This window comes from Leuresthes tenuis, unplaced genomic scaffold (genome assembly GCF_036924035.1).
Source record: "Leuresthes tenuis unplaced genomic scaffold, fLeuTen1.0.hap1 SCAF_5, whole genome shotgun sequence".
NCBI lineage: Eukaryota > Metazoa > Chordata > Actinopteri > Atheriniformes > Atherinopsidae > Leuresthes > Leuresthes tenuis.
In genome coordinates, this window is record NW_027325359.1 from 16,505,889 (window position 1) to 16,532,857 (window position 26,969).

The 26,969-nt window shown below is 38.6% G+C and overlaps 1 protein-coding gene across 1 annotated transcript in view; it reads right to left on the minus strand.

The window, feature by feature from the left end:
- The window catches only part of lingo1a (leucine rich repeat and Ig domain containing 1a), a 135,425-nt gene that overhangs the window by 58,372 nt on the left and 50,084 nt on the right, over positions 1-26,969 (minus strand). The window contains exon 2 of the mRNA XM_072386282.1: positions 14,409-14,554. The gene's annotated coding sequence lies outside the window, so the exon portion shown is untranslated. The remainder of the gene's footprint in view (positions 1-14,408; positions 14,555-26,969) is intronic.

Genomic DNA, 26,969 nt, shown 5'->3' on the forward strand with positions numbered 1-26,969 from the left:
ATTTTCATGGACAGGATCTCACGGTGTAGACGTGAAGAGATTAGGCATCTGGTTTGAGGACCTCAGGGTTGCATCTCAGTATTTTGTAGATTATGTGGTTCTGTTGGCTTGAAGAAGCCAAGACCTTCAGCATGCACTGGAGCAGTTTGCTGCTGAGTGTGAAGCGGCCAGGATGAAAGTCAGCTCTTCCAAATCCAAGGCCATATTTCTCAATTGAAAAAAGGTGGAACGTTCTCGCCGAGTTGGGGATGAGTCCTTGCCTCAGGTGGAGGAGTTTAAGTATCTGGGTATCTTATTCACGAGTTGTGGCAGGTTGGAATGAGAGATGGACAGACGGATTGGGGCTTTATAAGCAACAATGAGAGCGCTGCTTTGGTCTGTTTTGATAAAGAGGGAGCTGAGCCCAAAGTTGAAGCTTTCAAATTACTGGTCCATCTTTGTTCCAACCCTCACCTATGGCCACCTATGCTTTCTGTCTGTGAATTATATATAACTCAAATGAGCCTGGGATTTTAGTCTGTAAGATGAGACACAGTATGTAGGATTTTATAGTATTTATTTTGTGTCTATTTTCAGCAATAAATTCCTGGCAGATTTATTCAATACAAGATAATCCATAGACAGGGAAGTCTTTTCTGCCAAAGGTTATTGCTGCCACACTCAATATTCATCCATTTTAATTGAAACCCAGCCCAAGTACGTGATTTTAATTAACTACTGTAGATTATGTTAACGCAAGCAACGCATACTAATATGATAAAACAAAATTTCCAAATGTTTGAAAGAAACCAATGTATTTGAAAATTTCTCCTGTGTTTTTTTTATGCTCATTCAATAAGTTCTTATTGTAGGTACTTCATTTGTGTAGATCCAAAAAAAGAAAAATCATGAAAAAAAAACTAAACTCAATGTATTTATGCTATAAAAGCATATTTTCTCTATGGTCAATAAAAATGTGATTTTGTTGAATTTTCTAAATGTAACGTAGGGGAAGGCTAAAATAAAACATGAATATGTGAGACAAAATGCTTTTTGTCCATATAGAATAGAAAGAATGTACTATATATTAGAAAAAGAATGCATATAATCATAGTGCAAATCAGTTAACAAGGGGAAAAAAAGTAAATACAGAGGCTACTTTTATATTCTTTTGATGTCTTTGAACTGACTGAAGAGACAAAGGTACACTTTCTTTTTAGTGAGGTTATGTTTGTGTACAGGATATGTCTGTACAAGAACATTTAAAGTTTTCTCCTGAGTAATAAAAAGGTATATAGTGAATGTAGATTGTATAGTGGAGGAAATAAGTTTTTATGATCTCGTCCTTGCTCTTCCTCTTTTTTCCGAGGATCACTGCTCCCTTTGTCAATGGACCTATATCCTGCACAGATTGCTGAAGTTCCATCATGCACCATTAAATGAAGCCAACAAAATATGAAAAAATGCTAACACCGAAGACGAGCATTTATTTTTCTTGCAGTAGCTTACCCTTGAAAGATGGTCTAACTGCAGATCTCTAACTGCATCAATTATACAGGTTGTTTGTTCATACCCTTAAATCAGACTTATAATGGTGTTTTTGTAAAGTTCTACGCAACAAGCTGCTAGAAAGAAATACAACTCCCGTCATCTGTCATCTCTCTCTTTTTTAACAAGCCACAAAGTCCTTATAAGGATGTAGGAAGGTGAGGTTGGAGCAGGTAAGAGCTGGGCTTTTTTTGGGCTCATGGGCTTTTGTGCGATGTGAAACTGAGACCAACGTGTGTTTAGTCAGTAACACTACAACACTTCCAAAACGCTTCTGACAGTCGTTTAGGGTAAAAAAATTATCATTGCGAGGGCTAACTCACATTCTTTTTACAATTTTAAAGAACTTGTTCATTATGACATTATGTTAGTCATAATGAAACATGAAAACATCACACTGTATGGCAAAATCTATGTCAATTTCTGGTTTGTTTTAGGAAAAAACATCACTTAGTATTAAAAATCAAAGCTACTTAGGTAGGGTTAGACAACAGTCGTGCTGAGGACTAAATGTCATTGCTCTCACAATTACATGAGGTCTCATATTCTTTAAATATAATTATGAGCCTGCATGAACAAAAAACTGGACAGTCTTGTATCCCAAGCTTGCAAGCTCAGTATTTGGATGCGAGAGGCCTACGGAAACGTTTAAATGATCTCATCACAGGCTGCAATCAAGATGATAACTCACTTCCCATTCATGAACAGCATGTGACCTATAAAATCAGGAATACTCACCCATAGCTAAAGGTTAATGAGCCAGATCAAACTTACAACATCCATGTGTCCTTCGCCTGCTACACCCAGCACAAGTGTCACAGACCTTGTAGGGAGGAGGTAGTAAAAATCCACCACACTCAATTACAGTAAATCTAGCTCGATAAACACATCAGCCCAATGTCAAAGACAAAATGACCGTCATGTAAACCATGTGTCAAGAAGGGCTTGTAAACAACACGCAATAGAAAGGACTCTTATCAGAATTACTGAACAAGGACTCTTATCAGAATTACTGAACAGAACCATGAAGTACTCAATCTAATTTAGACATAAAGCCATGGAAGATCTCTCCATACAGAAGACTTCTGAAGTTTACTCTTCTACTTATTTGTTAATTTGCTCTTCAAATCTATTCATTGTAACTTTAATTCATAATTTGTTCCAGTTACCTTTCATATTCCTTTTGCATGGTAAAGTACAAGCACTCTGTCTATTGCACTCCACCCAGCTATCCCTTGTACATCAATCACCTCAATGTTTGATGTAGAATCAGCTCAAAACCATTACAGCCAAACTTGGGTACTCTTAGTATAATCTTTGATAGTGAGTTCCCCCTTTAGTATGAGGGGTGATGACCTTCATGCACTGATCCTTTGCAATCACTTTAAAAGCAGAGTATCACCACAACAGCATACAGGAGATAAGACTAAACCTTTACAGCAGGAGGCTGCTGCTTTCCCTTGAGCTCAAAATCTGTTTAGGAACTCTAAAACTTTAATCCAACAAACTGCCAGAACTTAAAATATTTGATAGCTGTACTCTGTTTAGCCCAGCAGCAACTTTGCTCTCCTTAAACTCTGAACTTGTGATGTAACAAGAAAAAAAAAATAAGTAAAGGAAAAACTGGCATCCTAATCCACACCGTGGGAGTTTATTAATTTAAGAAAACACATTTGCGTCCTGTTGTCGGTTCTTCTGAATGAGGTCCATGCGGAAATAATTACAAAAGCCATTTTATATTCAAGATAAATGATCTCGGAATTTCTGTTTAGGAGACCATGAAAGCCTAAATAATATACAGTAGAGATGAATTCCTTGGGACATCACTCCAAATAATGAGGCATATGTAACAAATACACAAATAATTCAAAGTGTTGGAAAGTATATATCTAAACATGTTTTCCAGCTCAGTGTCAATGAGCGTGCCGACTTTCCGTCAGATGATACCTCAGATTCCATCTATGCTTTTATTACAGATGAGCTGCTTTGTGTCTTCAAAGTCGAAATGCAAACATTCCTGTTTGAATTATTACTCCACTTGTTTCCATGGCAACAGCCTATGGCAAAAGCTACAGTAAATAAATATTTTCCTACAAGCACATTACAGGCAGGCTTCAGTATTAAAGGCACCTGTGCAATGCAGAAATCTTAGTCAGCATTCCTTTTTAACAGCATCGAAGCCTGCTTGGCTGAATATTCCTCTGTGCTATATTTCAGACTTGGAAGAATTCAGCAGGATACACTGACAGAATTCTTACATGTCTTTAACACACAATGACAGTTTCACTGGAAAAATGTAACTCACTTTTGAAACCACTGTGCATGCATAGCAAAACACACATTTTAAATCAGTGCATGGGTGGTGCCTTGGAGCATATTTTCATTTTGTGGGTCTTAAATATGTAGTCATATGTGGTCTCTGTGAGGTATATTAGTCGCAGTAAACTTACCTACCGCAAAGCTACATCCCTGACTTGACAGATGCATAGCTCCTGTATCCTTTAGAAAGCTGACCTTGGATTCCTGTTTTGCACTTAGCAGAAAGGATTAAGGGAAATCTTCCACAAACACATTTTGCTGAAAGAGATCTAGTTTGCCTGATTTAAAGAAGGGGGGGGGGGGGGGGGGGGGGAAGCAAAACAAGGCCCCTTTTGAACTTCAATCTGCGGCTTTAAATAATTTTTTCTTCTTTGTCAAAAGTAGGCCGAGCTGAAAGGCGAATAAACTTACTGAAATTCAGTTCTGTGAGAACAAAAGACTCACCAAAAGCTTAAACCTTAGACAAAGTGACCTCTCCCTAAATTTACTCCCCTTTCTTCTCTTTCGCTACCAAAGGTATTTGAACCAAGAACCTCTGAATTTAAGATGAGCTCTGAATAGCTGGGTGACATTTGGGTTGGAATAAATAAAAAATCTTTGGAGTGTTTATCACTCCCTTATTAGACGATTCAATATGGAATGTGCAACATAAGGGTAGAGTACAAAAATACTTAATTCATCCAAAATTAGTCAATTAGCTACATCAAAGTCAGCAGTCACTGTTAAAAAGCCTTATGGCTGTGGGGACAGAGGACCTCCTGAACCTCTCAGTCCTGCAGTGCAGTGAGATGAGCCTCTCACTGCAGCTGCTCCTCTGTCCTGCTGTGGAGAGGATGTTTATTGTTCTCCAGAACAGAACATAATTCCTACTCATCCGTTGCTCCACCACAGCACTGAGAGGATCGAGCCTTCTGCCTACTACAGTCTTTTTTTGTCACACATTTGTTGATGAGATACAGTCTAGCAAGTGTCTTTGAGCAGAGCTCTAACATATGTCTTAGAAGTGTGTGAAAAGGCAAGAAAGTTCCTATTTGCACTATTAAGTTAAGTAAAATCATACTTGTTAAATATGTGGCATGTTCTTCGAGTTGGTTTAACGACTTTGCTGAATTTCACTGATGCTATTTCAAGATGACATTTTTAAAAAATCCCACGTCCCCTCATAGCCAGCTGTTTATGCTACAGTTAAATATGTCGAATTACATAAAAACTGTGAACCTCTGGCTTTTTAACAGTACATGCTGCATCTGAATTTTAAGACCAATACTGCTTTCCAACATGTTGTCTCTTGCTGCTGCTTTTAAAGATTAGGATAGTGGAAACCCCTGGTAGCAGGTAGTATGCATTCTCTGAAAGAGTACATGATGCTGAAGTTTAGCTGCTGGAGGACTGGGACAGGAATGAAAAATGGTGACCCTGGCATATGCAATGCCTGAGGCGAAGTCATGAATGAAAAGATTTTTCTTTCTTTTTTTTTTTTTACAGGGGTAACATTTTTTATATTTTTCTGGGTCTGTTCAAGGCGAGATACACATTGCCTTTGGTTACATGCTTACATTATCTTGTGTTTACATTTGTTGTAACCCAGACAAAAGGAGAACTGTACTTCTGACAAACAGCCATGCCTCCCTCATCTATCAAGTCAGCTCAATACAGCAGTAGATATAGCAGATTACTTTGGAATGAATGTAAAGACAAAACAATAATTTTCTGTGGCAACACTATAACACTCAGGTTATATCAACAGTTGATATTCCATCACGAAAACCTAGTAAACTGCTGCTTTGGGCTCTATTATTATCGTCTCAGAATTGATAAAAACATGTAATTATTTCCATTATGGGGAGCTGTTTAACAAGATAAATACTGGGTCATGAAATCCCTCATTGATGATGGCGAAAGCACATGATGGCGACTGCACATCAGGTTTCAGTGCATTTCAGTGCAGGTTTCAGTCCTTCGGCATGGAAAAACCAGCAGGATTCTAAGTTTGAATGGCTACTGTTGTCACCAGTGTCAGCTGGACAAAAAGGTTCAAATATTTAGAAACACTGTAAATGTAAATAAAAAATGGCTCATTTAAAATTGGAAGGTCAGACGTGTTGTTTATTTATTGAATTATTTATTCATTTGAAATTTAAGATGAATCATCTACGATGGACTGGTGACTTGTCCAGGGTGTACCCTGCCTCTCGCCCAATGACGGATAGGCTGCAGCCCCCATATGACCCTGAATTGGATTAAGCAGGTATAGAAAATGGATGGATGGTTGGATTCATCAACATGATGAAGAAACCTTAAAATTCAGAGCTTATTTATAAGGTTTTAGCTCCTACATACTGTGGGCCAGATTAGCAATTCTCAAATTAGAGTATTTATTTTTTTATCTGATGATACAATGAAGAAAAGAAAATGGCTTATTCTTATTTTGATTGAGCGAATGAAGCTGTTCAAAAGTGTTACTTCAATTTTCCATGTAGGGACATGAAATTTGTATTCCTTTTTCATGTTTTTTCTTTTGTATAGGGAAAAGTGTCAAGTGTCTCACAGTATAGCATTTTCAGCCAGAGCTAAAATACACTGCCAGTCCCTTTCCATTACATAAAACTCAGCAGGAAATACTTAAAGGTCAATTTGAAATACAAGCTCAAACACACAATGAAATCATAATACATTTGGGACAGAATGGAAATGTTGCACGCAGCTAACATTGTGTGGGGAATCCTTAATAGTCTATTATGAAAATGCAACAAATTGATGACTTTTTGCCGGATGCTGCGACTGCCAGTTGAACAAGAAACGTTTAGTTGTGGGGCAGCCCAAGAACACAGAGAAACAAATATATACAGGTATAATCAGGACCACAACTGCTAAATAAACTACAAAACAGTAAAAACATAAAAGGAGTGGTGGCAGCTCATTTGTGGATTGTCAGTTTCAATCTAAAAGGATCCCAGCGAGGGTTCAGTTTGTGTTGTGCAGTTAATTAATTCCACATGTTAATCCCTCAGACAGAAACAGCTTTAATCTTTACTATCAGCCAAAGTACACTTCAGTTTAGATTACTACAATAAATGCGAGCAGAGTTCTTCTGTCTCTGTTTCTTTTTTCTATTCCTCAAAAAGAAACTGCTCTCAAAAGTGGTGTTTGTTAGAAAAACTGGTATCTTTTGTAATGTGTGTTGTTCTGACAGCTTAAATAGAGTTTGGATTCTTCATACAAGCAGAAATTCCTCTTTATTTGATTTTAAACATTTGGCACAAACATGTGTCTTTTGGTGTAATCAGAATGATACGATATAGTCTCTAATTAGACAAAAAAATAATAATTACACCCTGCTCAAAGGCATGACAAAGAAATTACAGAGCTGATATAAACCAACTGCTTCATGCAACTGTTCTTTGAGAGGGAAAAAAATCATGAATTTAAAAACAGTGAGAGCCACAGTGTCTAATGAGTGTACAGATAAATCTTGCATTTGGAATTTGACAGGGCGAGATGTTTGAAATGCAATCACTGCGATGAAAAACAACACATGGCTGAATTTTGCCAACATACTGTCGAGAGCACGATTGTGGACGTCTTCCCGTGAGCGGCCCAGCAACGATCTCGTCACAGGTTTTATCATGTAGAGCGAGTCAAGGACAATTTTCAGTCATAAACATAAAAACTGATGGACAGCGACTCGCAGACATCAATTTAAATGGCATTTCAGTGCATCTCAGGATGTTTTACTTTACAGTCTTCCTCCGCCTTGTAGACATGGATGCGGTTTTTAATATGCAGTGAAGAATATTCATAATTCAAAGGTCAAGTCGTGGGGGCTTTGTATGCATGGTGGAGTGCAAGATTGAACAGGAACATTTCTTATTAAAGCTCGCTGAGAGGTGTCCCTTCATTGTTTTCATGCAAATGATGAATCCATTTCTGATGCTGTACATTGTTATCCTTTGCAGCGGAATACAAAATCCAAGCAACTTTTGACATGGCAGATAAGACTGATACTGAGAGTTGTTGACCTTACTCCTCTGATATTATATCAAAGGTAATTAACATTGTGTCTGCTTTTACGTACATGTTTGCCGTGATTTAAAATCAAGTGTTGAGAAGAATTTGAGCTGTGTGATTTTATTAGCTTCTAAGGTGTTTGTAGTTACATAAATAGCATATATATAGTTTATCCTAATGAAAAACAACATTCTTTATCAGTCAGGTTTCAGCTATGTATAGCAGTTGACAGATCGGTGAGCAGGATGAAGAATGTCACGGACCTTTTTCTTTTGTTTTTCCTGCCGTAAGTTTCATTTGGATGGAGATCAAGGCCCTTTACTGGGCATGTCATTCAGTTGTTATGTCTTTCTGGAAGAAAAGTCTGAACACTCTTCGCATATTGGAAAGATGCATTATCATCCTAAAAATGACCTCAGCGTCACCAAACCCCCTTTTGATTGATGAAATGAGAAAAGTGTCCAAAACGTAAACATCCACCTTTACATTTACTATAAAGGCAATGACTGCTATCTCCCCTGGTCTCGGCCTGACATTAAACATCAATGATTTGCTTGTTTTCTTCTTCATCTTCCCTGTTGTCTTAAATATGTTTCAGAGGACATGCCCCAAACAAGTCCACGGTCCAGGACTTCTTCTCTTTATTCCACTGTAACCTTGTTGTCTTCGATTAGGGTGTTCATGATGGTTTATGTTTGGCCTGTTTGTGAATTATTTTTCCCCCCCTCTGGTTTTTATTACAGTGTGGTCACAAACATGCACTCGTTGTCACAATCCATTCCTCTGCTGCTCTGCCAGTAGTCCCCCCCCCCCACTCTCCCAGCCTCTGCTCCACTTTCCCTGCTGGCCACTCATCGGTAATCAAGCCTGTAAACCTTAAGGTTTACAAACTCACTACCAGATTGTTCTTAGCCTCCATGCATGACTCTCCAGCATTTTCCTTTGGACTGATCTCCCGCTGCCGACCCTGCCCCCCTTTGACTAACCTGCCCCCTCGTTCTCCCGGTAAACTATTCTGCCTTCTGTCTCTGACCATGATTTCAGTCTTTTCCCTTACTGGTGTTTGCCTGCTGATGTGGTGTTCTGCTGCTACTCTGCTGGATTGCATCAACTTCCTGGACTTGTACAAGAGGTTTGACATCTTAAGCGACTCTGTGATTAAGCCTGTTTTTGGACTGCATACATATTGATTGTTTGCTGTTCAAGAAGAGATTAAAGACTCTTTACTAGACAATCCTGTGGTTTGAGTTACTGCAATTGGGTTCTCACACACCCGTTACACTTTCTTTTAATTTATTTTGTTAAATAAAAAGAAGCAAAGCAAATTGCTTGAACTTTTCTGTCCTGAAACTGACATTTTTCCATGCTCGTTTCCCTTTTACAACCTTCCCGTTTAGTTTGTACATTCTCCAGATTAAAGATACAGCTGACTGGGACAAACCAACATTTCTTCACATTCAAGCTAGTTAAACACAGTGTTTAACTAGCTTTGTGATGGAATTTTTAACATTAATCGTTTCTAGTGACCGCTCTCTTGAGGCCAAGTTTCCTGTCAATCAGCCGACACAACGGCATGTTATGGTCAGCAAGCACTCTGTTTTAACTGCTGACTCATCTGCTTATTTGGGCTTGTGCAGGTTTTTTTTGTTTTTTTTACTGGAAAAGAGGCCATCGTTTGCAAAACTGGTTTTAGGTAAGATTTAAAAAATTTATATATAAAATTAAAAAAAGTTCCATATCAGTGCAAGAGTAGTGAATCCATATGTTTTTGTTGGGTGTCATCATTGCAGATGTGGCAACATGTATGCAGTTGTCACGGTGACGGTCAGCTGTGCTGCTGCCTCAACCAATCATGGTGGGAAACTGCCACATAAATGCGGGTGTAAAGCACCTGTCGGCCTCTTGTGTCACACCTGTGTGTCCTCCATGTCCGCTTCCGTATGCGGTGGCATGTAGGCTGCCGGCGTCGATAGCTTCGGTACCTCCCCTCCACGCCGTGTGGGTTTAGCTTCCTCCTCCAGTCATTTGTGTTTTGTTTTTGTTTTTTTGTTTTTTTTTTTTGTTTTTTTTGTAGGGTGACTGACTGCAGCAGTGCAGCGTCGGCTAATCTGCTGCTTTGCCTCTGTGTCTGGTCGTCTTCGTCCTATTTAAAAACATTTGGACTAAGCGCTGTGCCTCACTGAAAGTGAGTTTTGTCTGGAACCACGTTTGTGGGAATAGTCTGGCTTGTGCCGGGCACTCTCTGCCTAACCTCGGCCTTTGATCGCCTCACCCGATTATTCCTGCTCTTCCCTGTTGGGCGAAGCGGTGGCTCGGCAACACTGTCCCTCTTTTAATTTATGCAGCCACATCTGTGTGCATGCTAGAGTGGACCACCCATTTGATTTTGTCCCTTTTGTGTTAATTCTCTTGTGATTAGTTATTATTATTATTACTGTTCCTAACTGGTTGCTCTCAGGTCTCCCCCATTCAGGTGCTGTCACGGTATCCCCTTTTTGTTTCGTGTTTGCACTTGATTTGATAAATTTCTCTTTATTTTCCATCACCTGTGGTGTCTCTGGGATTCCCCTGACCCTTTGAATACAGTCTTTCACAGTAGGTCTCAGCACTGCTTGGTCCCCTTTATTTCCCCCCTTTGTGAGTAATATTTTTAACATTAGTTATTTTTAAACTGGGAACTTGTATAAATAAAGTATTTGTTATAATCAAACGACCGTCTCTGCCTACTTGCATAATGGACCTCAGTGCCTTCCTCCAGTTGGGTTAGTCTACTTAAAAATAAATTCCCAGGGTGGTGTTGTCTGGCAACAATTCCATTTATCAATACTGCCTTAAAAGGCAGACACACAGAGATGAACATGCCATGAAGGAAAAGATGGCAGTATGCTATCCCTTTGTGCAAAGGCTTAATCTAAATGTAAGCTGTGTTGGAAAGTGTATTTGGCATAAGTACAGACCAGACTGGGCACATTTTATTAGAGATTAACAAATTAACCGCTTCATTTGGTGTCTTATTTTCCTCATCATGACTGGCATACTCATCGAAAGTAGATTATCAAAATTGAACATGTGATGATACCTGTTCATCATATGCACATGACTTTCTACTTAAAATGTCTGTACTGCGCTTCAAATATTGGCAATACATCCATTTTAAACTGTATTTTTCAAAGTGTCTGCAAACTAAAACTGTACCTCACAAAAGACCAGGGAAAAACATAAGGAAGTCAACTCAAAGCTTGAGTCACTGCATCAATACTACTTAATTCAGTCTTGGGCATGGTAAGCAACACCATTTTCCCTGTTGTCACTTTATGGCAATGCTGAAAATACAATAAGAAAAAAAACAAGCCTCACTAGCTTGCCTGCACGCCTCATACATCTTCAGTCATGCGGAAGGCCGTCCGTCAGTTTTACTGCGCACTGGCTTCCTCTAAATGCAGCGTCAATGACTGATGGCCCTAAGTGCAACTAGATAACTACGGCAGGGGGATGATAAAAATGTGAAAACACACACCCTAGACAGGAAATTGGCCATTTTGGAGAAATTGGCACAGAGGAGCTGAAGCGATTGTACTTCCTTCAGTGCTCCTCCCTTAAAGCTTGAGATATCTGGTTGTCTGCAGGGAGATAGTTACAGTCCACTGGACATATGACTGAGGTACACGAAGCCAATAGATCTAATATATTTTTCTCCTTAGTCCTTACTTCCACTTGATGTGACAGGGTCAGACCTAAGATGGAATAAGCCTATTGGAGAAAAAAAATATTTCAGTAAATATCCTTTCAATCTACAGCAAAAAAGAATCAAATGAAAGAAGTATGTCAAAGCAGACCTGATATGCAGTAAACTCATCAGCATGAGCTGTGATAAACCTGGTGAAAGTAGGGTAATGATGAAAAGTGAGATTAATGGTGAGTGTGATATTAAAAGAGACAGACATGTGTACAGAATCACAAGGTGACTTGCCTGCATTTCACAGCGAGTTGAATCTCTTTTCCATCTAATCTATTATCTTGTTTTCCTTAATAATTTGAGATTGATGACCATCTGGAAATCCATCGACTATCTCTTATCGACTTTGCCTTTCAGGACGACAGCCAATGTTTCAGGCAATCCAGGTTCGCCACCAGATGTTAGGATGATTAGTGGGGTTTTTCTTTGTTTGTTTGTTTTTTTAAAAACATGGTTATCAGGTGATGGTTTCAAGATTTTTTTATTTTTTGGCCAAAATAACTGCATAAATTCAACCAAAGCTCAGTGAAATGAATGGTCACTACCACAAAATGGAAATAATTGAGCTTCTGGTACCAAAGTCTAGTTCCTTGACCCCAGAATTTGCATGCTTATATGCAGATGTAAGTATGATTATATGATAGTGTTACAGTTTCTTTGCAAGGGTTATAATCAATTTGTAGAGGTAAGCAGTTTAGCCAGTCATGTGAATTGTGATCAACATATAGCATCTTCACATAATCAGACATGAGTAATAATCTGACCAAATGCACTCATTCATTTCACCAACATGATTTAATGGTTCTCACGACGGCTATCTGTTACTGCATTAAACCTTAGGCAGATTTTGCATATATATATATATATATATCTGCAATAGTTTAAGTCAACACAGACAGCTTGTATACCAGTTGGTTTAAAAAAACAAAAAAATTAATTATTAATCAGAATTAAACTGTCTTCAGAAAGTGCTATATGTCTAATGCGCATTAAAAAGCAACTGTATTTCCAGGCCAATGCACTCCTCTAGTAGTTACGATTCTAAACAACTACATGATAATAGCAAATACACAGAGATGGAAAAAAACTGACCAGCAATTCAGAAACATTGTTCATTAAATTTTCATTCAAGTTATAAATCCCTAGAACAATTAATCTTTGTTTCTGAATTTGCACAATTGGAAGAATCTGCCATGGAAAAAAATTAGATTGAAAAAAAACATTCAATTAATGTGGCACGGGGTGTATAACCTGTGTCTTCAGGAACCATTGAGATTGTTTATTCAGTGAATATGAAAATGTGTCCCTGCCCAAATCTCCACCCACCAGTTCTGCAGTCTCTTCTGAAACCTGATGTGCATTTGCCATCGGCAAAAACTAGCTCTGCTATGCTTATACTCTCTGGACCAAATGGCAATAAAATAATTCGGGGCTGCTGAGTGCAAGACTCATTTGCTTGAGTAAGGCAGCACCGGCTGCCCAAATCTCACTGACCGAGACAAAGAGGTGGGGAGTCGACACGTCTGCACGGTCCTCTTGAGCAATGAGCCAATGGAAGGTAACACCCCGATGGTGTGAGTGCAGGAATTCAAAGAGATAATACTCCATGTAGCTTTCCCACTTGCTTGTGTGAACTTCTTGTCATGGCAGACTAGCTTTTCATTTCATCAGTCATGCAAATTAGCAGTCCACCCCCCAGTAGTTAAGATATGTCTTCCAGTGTTTCATTTATAACACGGTGTATGCTGCATTTTAAACCGGCCTTTCTGAGGCTGAAGGTGGTGCTCTGCAGATTTGAAGCAGATCCTCAGCCACAGCTTTGATGACGATTTTGCTCGTAAAAGAAGACTTGATAAACAAGTTTCTAGTAGTGATGGATTTTAACAAATGGGAGGAATTTGATAGTGAACGCAACAGCAAAAATCGTGAGCATTCTTTCTGCCACAACGATTGTTTAGCGTAACAACCATTTCCATTTTGTATGTGACATAACGTGTTTATGTTTCTTACTGTAAATCCACGGTGTTTCCCCGATCCTAAAACAAGGTCGTTATGGATAGCTGTGGTTGGTTTGAGGGATTTCACAAATCCAATGTTTCATTCATTATCAAGACATACTTCAGCAAGCAAATATGTGGCCTCTGACGGGGGAAAATCGGTTGGAATGAATGATAATGAAAACAAAATAAAGAAGAAAATTCTTCGGAAAAAGTGTTGATCAAAAGGATTTTATGTCTGAGCAGCAACAAATAACCTTTTCTCATGTTGATTGAGGAAGGCAGGCGCACAAATGAAGAATGGTGGCAGTACACAAATCCCAGAGAAAATGAAGGTAATTTATGCTATGTTCAGCACACAATTTAGCTTCACATTCTCAGTCAAATGAAAGGTGAATCATAAATGAAGGGGCATTGCCACGGCACACATTCTACTCTGACAGCCAGTTATAGAATATGATGGCAGAATTCATCAGGATTTAGAACTATCAGCAGATACTATTTACATATCTATATTCAAAAGTTCCAGCAGAAAAAAAATATTTGAATGAATTGAAAATAAATTCTGAATGCAGCACTATGATAGCTTTCTTTTGTCTCTATACTGCATCCACACATCACTGCATATAAAAATGTAATGCTTTTTTTTCCCATAATGCTCTTTTCTAAGCTCATTTTTGGCTGGTTTTATAATAAAGTCTACAAATCCAGAGCACTTTAGTGATAGGAACGCAGAGACGATTTTACCACTGAAGTCTACATTCAGTGTACTGTGTGCTGATCAGCAGGAATGTCTCATAATTCACCTGAATATTACTCACAGGCAGTAATTGCTGGCCTGCTGGTTCCAAAGAGCTGCTGGATCTGCTTACTGTGCAGAAGGTGAGAGGCTGAAGGTGTGAGCTGGGTACTGTCTCCACCTAATCCACATAGCCTTGCAGCATTCCCTCTTCAGTTGATCGGCCTCCTGCAAGGACCAAACAACAGGAGAAATCTTAATGGAAACCGCCATGTTAAAATTGCAAGCAGTGTGTTTGAAAACAGAAAAAAGAGAAAACAATATCATAGATTAAATGGATATTATCAAGTTTCACATGTGTGAAGTTCCTACTTGAGAACGAAAGCCTAGAAATCTGTTACTGTGTAACTGAAAGTTTGTTTTACAGTAGTTTAAAGATGTAATGCGGGACCTTTAAAAAAAACATGGGGTGTTGCACTGGAGAAACATAACTGACTGCAAAACAAAACTGAGCCAAAAGCAAAAGTTGAACTCCATGAAAGACTCAGATTGTGCCTTTTTTTTTTCTTTTTAACTCTTTTTAACACTATATCTTCATTCAATGGAGGATAAACTTGAACCTTTCTTACCATTTTCACAAATCAGATTCTGTTTCTCACACAACCGCCTGAGGTTGCACAGTATTTGAACATATTCATGGGTCATTATTTCCCACATTAGCAACCAGCCCCTGGGGTTCTTTTTAAGGACAGTCTCAAAAGATTTCTACAGTGGCAAATGGGGACAGCTTAACCACTGTTTTTATAAATGGCAAGGCAGTGGAGAAAGTTGCCCCTGTTCTATGTTCTTTAGACTGAAGTCCTGGAGCTGCAAATCTGCCCCCAGTGATTTGAAAAGCTCAACACCACCTATTTTCCCTTAGGAAATTGCAGAAACCCAACATAGCAAAGAAACTTCTGATGAACTTCCATCAGTGTGCCATCCAAAGTGTGCAGAAAGACCACGTCAGTATGATTCACCGGTTGCACAAAGGCAAACACCACACAGTGTAATAAGGAATGCTGAGAGGATCACAGGGACCCAGCTGCAACACATCACCACAACCGGCACATCCTGCTGCCTGCACCAATCTCACAGCATCATCAGGTACCAGTCACATCCAACCCATCACTTGTTTGACCCCCTGCACTCAGGAAGAAGATAAAGGTACATTCAACCCTGGACTGCCACAAAGATGAACAGTTTTTCTCCCATGCAGGTACACTGCTAAACAAAACTCCTCACCCCACATCCCATCCGCCTCAGACAAGAAATAAGTGTGTTTACTCAACTGGACTGTACCATTTAGAGGTACTCGTCTTTCACTTGAGTATTTGATTTTTTTTCCAACTAAAATACTTTAAAGGGAAATTCAATTCCCTTTCTTCCACTCAATCTACGACTCGAACAACTTTTTTATTTTACATTGGATAGAAAAAAACAAACACTTAAAGATTATATCAGTGGATTCCAAATCTTTTTGGTCTCACAAAAAACATTGTGTAGTCAGGGTTACATTTCAGATGTGCATGAGCTGTTGACAGCTCCGCCAGTTTGTGATATTCCCCTCGGCCTCCACCCACCCTGTATAGTTTCTATTCTGCAAATTTACAAATGAAATGACAGCTCACAAAAAAAGAAAAAAACGTTTGAGAATTAATACTGACAACAGGCTAGAGTATCAGAATGTTGATTTTTTTCCTTATTACTCTTATTTATCACCCCATTAATGATTCAACATAGCTCTGAGACAACTGAGACATCATACTGACGTCACACAACAATATACCGTTCAAAATACTGATCATATTGTTGTTAATGGAGGACTTTCACTTGTAACAGAGCAGCTTACAATGGTGTATTGATGATTTGATTTAAATATTGGATCTGGTTATTTCTGCATTAATTATCAAAAGGCACCAAAACAAAATTTGACTAGATTTTTAAATATTTTCTGTTATTATCACATTTATTTCTTTGATTGTACATGTTGTGGATGCTGGAAGATGTTTTATGCTTAGTTAAGAGCTATTCATTGAAAGCAGCAGCTGGTAGATGCTGAGAGCCATGAGTTCTGGGCCATAAAAAAACAACAACAGTGAAAAAGCTAAAGTGATCTAAATGCAGAGTTGGCTTATAATTTAGACATTGTCCTAATAAAGAAGCTCCTGTCAGAATAGTACAACAGTTTCCCAGACTGTCTGTTGGATGTCAAAGCTCAACTTGCTGCCAGTTACAACCACATGCTCCATTTCCTCTGCGAATGAGAGATAATCAGACTTTGGAAATTTTGGGGGTTGCGGATGCTGAAGTTAATTTGTTCCTTCATTACATGACATAAATAAAGAAAGAGCTGCTGGTGATATTATTAATATTCCCGCTCCCAATAACATTTTTGATTAGATACCAGTAGGATCGCCTCATGACACATTTGGTCCATGGACGTGAATACATTACATCAAAAATTTAGAATCTATTGCATAAAGTCAGTCTAAAACCTTTGCGAACGCTTCATCAGCAAGCACGGCCAAATGACTTGGCAAACATTTGATCTTCCTCTCTCTGACACACACATATAGAACTGGCTGATGCATTTAAATCAGAACGGAGGTAGCTTCCCTTTGATTTTTTTTCTGGCTGGGGAAAAAAAAAAAAAAAAAGACCTCGGATCCAGTGCAAAGTTTTGGAACATCTGTGCTGGTGCAATTTGTCTGCAGAATTGTTGCCAATAACAGAGACATCTTGTTCTTCATCTGCCTCTTTACTGGCAAAGCAATTAGTTTAAATTCATTCAATCTGGTTTCAGATTGTTTACTTGATACAAAGTTGTCATAGATATAGAAAAACAAATTTAAAGCACAAAAAAAAGGATAGGAAAAGCAAGAGTTACCACCGTTGGTTAGAATAGAAATACAGCTCCATTTAAACAGTACTGAATGACCCAAACGATTTACAAATCACCAGAGGAAGACATTTTCTAATATAACCTTGTGCAATTGATTCTAGTCTTTCTTTGACTCTCAGAGCTGCTACTTGCAAATTGTATAGGGTTATCTAGCCTATCAATTACTAAGCATTAGTCACTAAAATGACACAAAAACAACTTTGGAAAAAAAAAAAACAAGATAACAACACGAATATGTGTCATTCTGACTAATTCCGGCAGAAGTTGCCAAATCTGAGCATGTTTGCATGTCCAAGACCATCATATGATACTCTTTTTTGCACTTCTTAGTTGGATTCAGTTAATAACGAGGTTAGAAATCAAAACTACTTGGTTAGAGTTGGAAAACTATCATTCCTTGGACTGAAAAACATTGTTTTTACAAGGCGTCCATCACATTCAAAAACACAATTTTTACTATTCACATGCAGTTGCTCTCACCACTATCAGAAAAATACTATTCTTTACAAATAATTACATGTGTTCCAGCAGCACATAACACCCTTTGGCCGGAATGTAGGAATACTGGGAAGGTTTAATACATAATCTCTATATCAATACATAAAAGATAAGTTTGTGTTGTTAATAACCTCTCATTAAGATTTGTGCAGAGAAGGGCTGAATCAGCAATCGACAGTTCATGAGAAAAGACAATGAAGATTAACTCCTATACCATGAAGACAAATAATCAGTTATAATATTCTTACATCTTGTAAATCTTGACAAACTTATTTGCAGGATACCTCTAATATGCCTGGTTGTCTTGGATGATAACCATTGATCTGTGTTAGCTGGCTGCTGGGTATTTTAAAAGTGATGCAGTGCCTGATCAAGGTTTTAGGCCCTTTGTTTCCCCCACTTTAAAAGAGTTTATCCCCGGCTTCGAAAAGGTATTCCTGCCACACTTTACTGGATTGCTCAGAATATCACTGTTACCACCACTACTGCCACCCATGCATTCAACAGGAGCTACCACATGACGTCTGTGAGATGTAACTGCGAATCAGCACCTTCTCCTGCCACAACCTTGAGATAATCACAGCTTGAAGAGAAAGCACTTCTCATTTAGCTTTACAAGTGAGTGAACCCCATAAAGAATACAGGCTATGGTGGGGATAGAAGATGAGTCACTGATAAACACCATCTGCACAGCATTTAACATTTAAACATTTATAATGGAGAATCAGGCACCAAAAGAAATGAAAAACTAGCATATGATAGATGATGGGGCACTTACGTAAAGCTCCTTCCAGTAAGCGTGACAAAAAAGTGATTTCAAGAGTTCGGGTATTATATCATAAATAACATACAGTCCTGTAAACATATGCATAAGTGAATCATGGATCAACAGCAGAAAAACTGTGAGCAAAGTAAAAAAAAAAAAAAAAGTAAAATTTCTGTCGTGTACGAGCATATTTTAAAAAAATCATATCCGTAAGCAGAAGTATTTGCAACTGATATGTTGGGACTTTCATTCCCCCCTCCGTGTCTGTGACAAGATTAGGCTATCTCTTCTTGTGCACATGGATGACTGACTCCTTGGAGCCGGTGCATCCCTCTTCCACCCCCTCCCTCCATCTCAAGGCAGAAAACATTTCTATTTTCAACAGGATTAGCTCTCACCACAAGCCATCTGACAGGCGGAAGCGTCACCCGCCTGGTACACGTCCCCCCCGAGGCACCTAGTAGAACATATCGTGGCCTTAGTAACTAACAGGGATCCCTGAGAGGGTACCTTACAGTGGCTTTCACTGTGGGGAACACAGTTCCAACCCCAGTGGTGATCCTTCAGACTTCCCCGTCTAAATAATTTTCCACCAAAGACTTTTGACTAATTTTTCTCAAGCTGCTAATTCATTTATTTGCTGGAGTTAACACAGAACTAACTTAATGGAGTGGTTTGATATTCTAGGTAGTAAAATGGTATACTTATCTTAAAGGAGCATAAAAACATGGCCATTTTTAAGATGTATGTATCTGTGCATGTGCTTGTTCCGGTGCACCTTTCCTTGATACATCTCATTTGACTTGAAATTGAGCACAGCTGCACTTGCCACTTGGACCACCTTGTTACCTCCCATTATTGACTATGCAAATGAATATAAACATTGGTATGCTTTCCAACATTTCTCCAAATAACAATGGTAAACACACCAGAAACGTCAAAAAAAGAATTTCACAGAATGGGAAATTTATGTTCTTGTATTGGAGTTAACAAAAGACAAAATATTTTATTAGGTGGTCTTTCCTCTGGGTGTCAGTATTAAAAAAAATATACATTGAGTGGGAGTGTGTGACTAAGGCTGTAAACGCAGCAGGTTTGGAACATCGCAGCCGAAATAAAGAAAAACAATGGTCTCACCAAAGTCAGTGTATAAATAAAGGTTGCTGCTCGTCGGGGAGCGTTGCAGCCGTAGGAGAAGATCCACGGATCATGATGCTAACCCCAAATTTGTGAGACAAATTTGTGCATCACAGACAACTTGCACATTGGTAGAATGAAAATGCTTCAGATTTACAGACGCAGATTTATTTTTTGATGCTACCATTTTAGCAATGAGAGTGCAGTCAATTGCCTCGATTACATCAGGAAATTGGCTCTTTGCTGTAAATTGCATTTCAGTGTTTGGCCAGCAGGTCAGCATGGTTTCTGAAGACACGCTCCCTCCAAACATTTACATTAATGTTTGAATGCCAAAGCTGTATTGTGCAGTTACACCTTACTTGGCACAGCCATTTATAGGGCACACATGTAATTGTCTACACTTGGTATGAATTTAGAAGATGGATGGATGGATATTTTTCATTCCTATTTTCTGCCTGCCTCACTTTTAAAGTAATACGATATTTATTTCAGATAAAGTGTATTTCTTTTATTATCAGATGGTTTGCAAGGAACTGTCTTGGCTATGCTTTGAGGAAAGTTTAGTTCAGAAAAGAAATGAAAAAAAAATTGATTGGATAAAGCATTGGTCTATTGCCACAAACTGAATCAGTTAGTAGAAGCTGCGATTGTTGTCCATCTTCCCAGCGAAAGCCCACCAGTAGTTAGTAGAGTACGCACGTACGCTACTGTTATATCTAAAGCGCTTTAAATGATTCAACATGGCTTATGGCACTGGGAGTATAACAAATGAATATCATCTTAGATTAAAGGCCGTTGGTCTTGACTGGAATCTTTATGAACCATCAACAAATCTCTGGATGACAGATATTGGGTTCCCTAATGGTCATATATACCTTTCTTCTACTCCAGGAAACTTCACAGAGCGAAGGCTGAATGCATATAAAAGTCTGGATGTCTACTCCAACTTCAAAGAGGGACCCCAATCGACATTCTGGCTAGAAATGGACAGGTTCATACAAACATCTTTTATTTCATTCTGAGTTTTGTAACGCGAACTGCAAGCACAAATGAAATGATAGATTCCACTGTGTAGCTCATGATATACTGTATGTGATCACAGATAGAAGATAGTTAAAAATGTCTTTTTTTTTATTTACTTTATACTCGTCTCCAATCAGCCTTCACTTATTACTCCCTCTAGTCATAACATTCGCAAAACAGACTTGTGAACTTGGGAATCAGGATTACAAAGGTAATTTAGCTATCCATCACAAATGTCACTTGATTTTAATATATATTTTGAGCCAAGTTTACTCTTTAAGACACTTGAAGTCACTTTCTGTACAATGTTCACTACCAATTGTAGCCGTTTTTGTTCCTCTAAGCTTGTTACACATATTTCTTCTAGCTGTCTTATATGTAAAATGTTTGAACTTGATGGTGTGCTTAGCGTTTCAGTTGATAGTATTTCCATCCTTGGTTTAAAAAAAAAGAAAAAAGGTTTACCTGCACCTCCAAAACTAACTAATTAAAAGCTACATTTTGTTTGCATACTACAAAAGTTTGATAGGACATAATGCAGCTGACAGAGCAAAGCTACCAGTAGCACTTCTATAAAGATTTTTTCTAGGTTGTATAGATTCATAGTCATTTGACTGATGTAGAGTTTGTATTTATGTGTAGGTGTGGGTTCTCGCCAGGTACTCCAACTTTCTCCCACCGGCAAAAACATGCATGTCAGGTTAATTGCGTGTGAGCGTGCATGGTTGTGTGTCTCGTTTGTCTCTGTGTGGTCCTGTGATGGACTGGCGACCCGTGTACCCTGCCTCTCGCCCAATGACAGCTGGGATAGGCTCCAGGCCCCCTCTGCAACCCTGAAGTGGAACCTAAACTTTTTCTTTCATTTACTTATGAGAGAAAATTTGTCTGTGAAAGCATGACCATTATTTTGACTATTTAAAGAAAAAAAAAGATGAAATCCATATAGCCATTGTATCCTGGAATAAGAAACGGTAAATAGCTGTGGATTCTGTGCTCTTGTTTGTTTGAATTATTTTTTATCCAATCTATTACATCAAAGTGAATAGGACCATGTTTTAAAACATTTCAGTCCCAGAGTTTGCCAATTTTCCTGTCACTTCTCAGATTTTTTCCTTTTTCAAATAAGTATAAAAGTAAGCTGAAAGCTATGGAGTCCTGTGAGACAACTGTCACAGGTCCAGCAGCTCAGGTTGTTAGAGTACCATCAGCCTTGACATTCTGTGTTTGGGGTTGTCACATTGAAGTGGAAATTTCGAGACTGCTGCAGTTAACTGAAAATTGCAGGGAAACTGTCATTCTCACACGTGCGCAGCAGTACTGAAATTGTCTATACATTGTCTGGAGGAGCTGCATGTGAAGGTGCAAATGTCCAAGTCAAATTTACCAGACGTTTTAGGGATCCTTCCTTGTCAGTTCCATAAGAAACGCATCCATGTGTGAATAAAGCAGATAACTCTCTCCAGACTTCACTGCAAAGTGAGTATGCTGATAATAGCTGCAGTTTCAACCTTTTTCCTGCTTACCTATAGGCCTACATTTTTTTCCACTAATTTGTCAACATTTGTAAACACAATATAGTCATCATGTATAGCCTAGACAGGAAGTCTTATGTGTTATCCTTTATCCACTGATTTCCAAGAACATGCAAGCATGTATAGCACTCTTGTAACATTTTAAACAGCACTGACAACACTGAAGCTATTGACACAATATCTTGCTGGACAAAGGTTAAGTACCGTAGCATAAATTGGAATTAGCCTAATTTTAGCTTGCATTATTCACATTAATTACATGATGAAAGCTAAATGTAGGTGTAACATTACTGGAATTAATTAAGAAAAGGAATGAGGATACTGTAACCATCACATCATAGCAACATTAGTTTGCTAACAGTAACAAACTTGTGTTTTGGCTAGCTCCTGAGGTATTCAAACAAACCTATGCTAAAGTATTGTAATCTGCCTGTGTTATACCTGAACAAATAAAAAACATTTTCACACAGTGATTCCACCATGATGCCTAAAAAAAAAAATACTCCATCATTATGTTGCCTCAGTATGTCTCTGCATGTTATTCAATTGCATCGCAGCACAACAGAATCAGAAAAGAGACAACAGTGTTGGTGTCTGGAATGGCAAGTTCTGCCATTTTGGCTTTGAATCTCTGCCAATTTAGGTTGCTGTCACGTCTGTTGGTTTTGTTATATGTTTAGTTCCTGGTTTAAATCTTTAGTTTTGTCAACCCTTGCCATGTCATTAAGTTCATCCACGTCACCTGTGTTTTGTTCTCAGCTGCACTCCATCACTAATCACCGTCAGTATTTAGTTTCCAGGTTCCCCCATGCACTCTGCCAGATCCTCATTGTCTTTCATGTGTGTCAGGTTTGTCATGTCAAGTTTGTTCCCATGTCATGTTTGTTGTTCAAAGTCATCGCCGGGTTTTGTTTTTCTAAAGTGTTTATTTCACAGTTTAGGTTTCTGTGTATTCCAGCTCAGCCCGCGCCTTTTGTGTTGTCTAAATAAATCAAGTTTTTTTTACTTTTAATATATCTGCACCCGGGTCCAACTTCTCCACGCACCCAACCTCACCATATGTGACAGTAGCGAATATACTTTTAACCTTGCACACATGAGGGCAACGAGCGCCAGTCATTCTAATCTTTCCCCACATACTTCCTGGTGTTCCACTCCTGTTACTAAAAGAGGGCACACCAGCTAGCTCAAACCATCACAACTTCCAAATTTCCTGGATGCTATTAATAAACACAGATATTAAAGGAGGCTAATAGCTGGTTGATGTTAAGAACGTAGAAGGTTTGTGAAAGTTGTGGAAATATAGATGGTATTTAAGTACCCTAAATTGGACATTGGAGATTATATTTTCCCCTACACTGCCCTTCCATTTTAACTAGTGTGTGCATTGCATTAATTGCATTATACGATGTGCACAACCAACATCCCAAACAATTCCATCCATTTTCTATACCGTCAATCCGTTAATCAGGTAGCGGGTGGGCTGGAGCCTATCCCAGCAGTCATCGGGCTAAAGGCTTGGTACACCCTGGACAAGTCGCCAGTTCATCACAGGGCCACACAGAGACAAACGAGACAAACAACCATGCACACTCACACCTAAGGACAATTTAGAGTCACTAATTAACCTAACATGCATGTTTTTGGACAGTGGGAGGAAGCCACCCGGAGAGAACCCACGCATACACAGGGAGAACATGCAAACTCCACACAGAAAGGCCCCAGACGGGGATCGAACCTCTTGCTGTGAGGCAACGGTGCAAACCACCACACCACCGTGCAGCCCCCAAACAATGCCAAATTACTGTAATTTGAATTTTTTAAGGTGAAACCTTCTGTGACCACCCTGTCACAAAATATCTCACCCTAAACTTGGCTCTATTCCTTTGGAATTGCACTTTGGCATTAGCATCGGAGTAAGACTCATACTTTTCTAAACTCAGAAAAGTACCCACCCACTAACCTGATTTCATGACTGTGTGTAGTAGTAACAGTCGTTCACTGCACAAAACTTCAGTTTTGAAAAATAAAAAACAAGGCTCCAAAATGGTTGAATTACCAGGCCTTTATAACTCGGTGTCCCCACAGAGACCTCTTTCAATGCATGAAAAAAATGCCGCCTGACGTATGAAGACACCTGGTCCAGGAGCTATTACATGCTGCATGAGGTAGATCAAGATAAAAGCACAACATATCAACCCAAACATCATTAATAATGTCTCGTAACCATGGTTACAAGTATTGTATGTGTGTCACCACGTTTTCGTCCTACAGTCAGAAAATGATTAGGTGTGTTGTACTTGTGTCCTACTTGTGCAGAACACAACTGGGTTACCTGTCATTAATCAAAACATCCAGTTACAATCTTGTCTCTGTAATAGTGCTGTGAATTACTTCCATTCCAGGGTTCATGTTGTACATAAGATGAATTACCAGTCACCAAAAATGATCAGTGAATTAATAACTCATCTGTCCATTTGGCGACATGCTTGCAGCTCGCTCACAAATCAACCAAACACCCAGAGTTTGGTCCATTTGCTCGAGAATCATTAAAACTTTCTAATCCTCATCAGCTCCATGTACTTACTCCTTCACAACTACTTTGGCTGCTTTATGCAACACACCAACTCAGTGCAAAAACACAGTCCAGATAACCAAACCTCCCGTGAGGATATAAAAACCTTTTGACCTGCAAAAGTAATTATATTCTCCCTGAGTCCTTGTTTTCATGGTTCACAACACCTGCCCTCTACTAGCCTAAAAAAGAACTCTGACTTAATTTAAAAAGCACAACACAATCAAGGTGATTTGGGGAACTGACCATAGTTTGGGTGGCTGTCAGGCTTTAAAGTCATTGGGGAAAAAAGATGCTAAAAATGCTCGCAGCCATGTTTATGCCATTTTCTAATTGAGAGGAAGCACTTTAACTGGGGCCAATAAGAGGCGCATGGCAGGTTCACTTTGATGAATGGGTAAACAATTAATCAATTATTCATTAAGGGGGACAGTTAAAAAAAATAAAAAGTTTTCTTCATATACTCGTAATTGCAGAGTTAATCTTTTCGTTGATTTGAATTTGCATTATGTCTGCCCGTGTTTTCAGTGTTAAAGGGCCATCAGCATTTGACTTGCTCTATCCTGTCGCCACTTTTCCACCACTCTGTGCCAATTCATAGATAATACAACACATAATTTGCTGCTCACAACCAAATTAATCTTCAGTGCATAATGATAATATAATTAAGAAGCAATGTAACCCAGACAATAATACAAAAATGATTCCATGAATCATTCTGTCTGGGATAAAATTAGTCCACAGCCATAAAAGAGTCCACAGCCTTTTGAAGTTTGTCACATAATACGTTAGCACAAAGCTTCATCGGGTTGTGGACTGTTTACTTAATTGGCTCAAGAAATTGTTTTCCATATGGTTAAACAGAAAAAGAATTACAATGATACTGGACATCTTGAATTAACTAAATCAATTACTACATAATGAGTTAAAATGCACAGCGATCACCCTTAAATCCAAAGACACACTGTATAATTCATGTGCATGATTTGTGTATATTCAGTAATATAATTAGTAAATCAAACGTCTCTCAATTTCACAGCCACACTTCTTCTTTTTTTTTTTTTGATAAATTGCTCAGATTTTCAAGGCTAATTGCCAATTAACACCTTGTATACTAGATATCTGCTTTCAAAATATTTCCCGGAACAGTAAGTTAGTCACTACAGAAAATTTGCAAATACAACATGTCTCATTTGTAAAACAGTTACATTTATAGATTTACATTGCATGTCCTGTGACTGTGTTTGGGAGTATTACAATGGTAGTGCTTTATCAAGACAATTAGACTATTAGACAATCTCAGTTTTGCTACTTTTTTTTTTCTCTCATGGGTGTTTGTCATGTCCCAGAATTGATAAATATTATCACTTACAATGGCCGATTTTGCTTGTCCATTTCTGTAGATAGACAATAATTATTTTAAGATCTTTACAGAACGGATTTTGTTGTTCTTTCAGTAACCTGAAAATAAACTTTCTTTCTAATCTTTCAGGTCATTTTACTACAGGAGGGAATGGAATCTCAGTCCTATTATGACAGCCTCAGACACAACAACCTCTCACAGGTCACATCAACAACTAAATGACAGTGCAGGGCAAAATGTCGTTTTGATATTTGTTTTAGAAGTGTTGACAGGGTCAGCGTCACCTTTCACAGCAATGTGAATGAGAAACAAAAATCTAATGATTCTAATTCTGGTCCAATCTCAAGCTCCCTCTTGACTGTCACTAGTGAACAACATCCAGTTGAGATGGTTCAGGCTCCTGATAAGGATGGCCCCTGGGTGCCTCTCTTTTTCCAAGGGTACAGCACTCTTTTCTGTTGCTCTGAAACTTTACCTGCAGAGTTGTTCCACAAAATAGTCCATGGTTTAAGTTTTCACTTGTCATTATGAAGGCTTTCACCCATCCATTTTGTATACCTGCTTAATCCAATTTAAGGTCACGGGGGTGGCTGTTTCTTACAGAATTCAAGGTCAGGTGATGGGTCAAATCCAGTGTTCAGTATATGAAACTAATTGTTTTCAGTAAAACAGCATGGGCTCCTTAAAAGCAAATCAACAACATAGAAGATGGACACTTAACATACAGTTGGTTATAGTTTCCATAACTGACTTTGACTGCAGCAAATTAGATAAATTAAAAGGGATCAAAAGTGGGGAATGC